We start from the raw sequence: 1,908 nt of genomic DNA, 5'->3' as shown, positions 1-1,908 counted from the left end.
TGACATCTCTTTGGCCAGTTCAAATTTACCATCAACCCCAATGAACGTGACAGAGTTCAGATCTGTTGTTCATAGGGTCGTTATGAGTTGTACTTGACTCAGTGGTACCAGACAACAACAACCGTCTCAAGAAAAAGGGATCTCAGGCGGTCTGTTATTTGGCACCATTGAGTTGAGTCGTAACAAATTGGTGGCCTAGTGGTAAGGAATTACACTACCAACCCAAAGGCACTCACTTCAAAACCACCAGACGCTCTGTGGGAGAAAGATAGGCAGTCCTCCCATGGGATTTACTACCCCTGAAAACCCGCTGGAGGGTCCACAGTGAGCCTGTTCCGACTGGATGGTATACAACAGCAGCAACAACAACTTGAGGAAAAAGAGAAGACATCACTTGTGTGATTTAGTGCCTCTGAAAACCTGATAAAGAGTAGTTTCTGACTCAACAAAAATAAGGTTTCTTTTAGTTCCTCCAAATGATAGAGCTTTCCCTATAAATAAAAAGAGGAAACGAGACATAAAGGAAAACTGCTACTGGAGGAAATGCCACAGGAGGTAGGGATGGCTTTGATTGTAACGGGGGAGCCTGTCACATCCTATCTTTTCATTCATCCTTTACTCTATTGCATCATCTCTTGCCATCAGCCTCCCATCCACACCATCATTTCAGCACTTCATTCTTGATCCCGTGTTTTTCAGCTCACCTCAGAATAAGTAGCTTGCTCCTATACCCTTTTAACAAATATTTGTCCCACTCACTTTCATTAAGGGGCTTTTTCACTAAGGATCTTCGTGACTCCACCTTATCCTGAAAGAATTATTTGAGGTGTGACTCTTCCCAGCTGTATGCATTGGCTGGTGTCTGAATTATTAATGATGAAAAAAAAGTACACACAGTCAATCTGTCCTCTTCACACGCGAAAGAGTAAAGGTAGACTTGTCAAGCTACAAGACATCTGGATACTTCTTGTTTTATGTGTTGTAAAGTAGATTATGATTCATAGCGACCCTATGATCAATAGCTCTGAATTCTGCCCTATCCTGAGTCAATCTCACTGTCTCTAACACTCCTGCCCCCATCACCATAGTCATCGTGTCCACCAGTCACGTTCAGGTTCTTCCTCTCATACACTGTGCCTCTACTCTTCCAAGCATGATGTCCTTCTCCAAGGACTGGTTCTTTCTGGCAACATACCTAGTGCATGTGAGACAGAGCTTCACAATCCTTGCCTCCAAGGAGCAAATTGGTTTCACCATCTCTGGGACATACCTGTTTGTTCTCTTGAAAGCCCATGGTATATTCTATACTTTTCTTCAATACCACAGCTTAAAAGCATTGGTTTTTCTGTCATCCTTGGTCACTGTCCAGCTAATAACTGAAATAGTTTGTATTTTTTTTTTTAAAGACTTCTATTGAGTCCAAATAAACTCAAAGCTGACTGCGCAGGTGTCCTGAGGCTGTAAGTCGTGGAGGAAGAGAAAGCCCATCTTTTTCCTACTGAGTGGCTGAACCCCTGGAGAGGCATTTAAACAATTAGAGTGAGACAGCATTTGGGTTAGCAGTACAACTCCCTATGGACGAGGTCACCAAGGCTCCTTGGAATAGATTAAAGTATGTCAAACATATTGGAATCTATTATTTGTGCCTCCAAATCACATATGATTCACAGCTGACCTTCAAGAGGTTTTCAGAGACAGTAAATCACATGAGAGGGGATTGCCCAATTTTCTCCCTCAAAGCAGCTGGTGGATTTGAACCAAGTGCCTTTGAGTTGGCAGCACAACTCCTTACCACTAGGCCACCCGAGACCCCTTTTAAGTCTATTGGTTCACAATATTGAAACAATTAAACACAAGTATTTTTTTTCTTTAATTCTTTTTTTTCTATAATTATATTTTATTAATTTT

The sequence above is a fragment of the Elephantulus edwardii genome, unplaced genomic scaffold (genome assembly GCF_000299155.1).
Source record: "Elephantulus edwardii isolate Elephantulus edwardi_28Jun2011 unplaced genomic scaffold, EleEdw1.0 scaffold00281, whole genome shotgun sequence".
Taxonomy (NCBI): domain Eukaryota; kingdom Metazoa; phylum Chordata; class Mammalia; order Macroscelidea; family Macroscelididae; genus Elephantulus; species Elephantulus edwardii.
The sequence above is the reverse complement of the archived record's forward strand: the minus strand, read 5'-3'. Positions refer to the sequence as shown.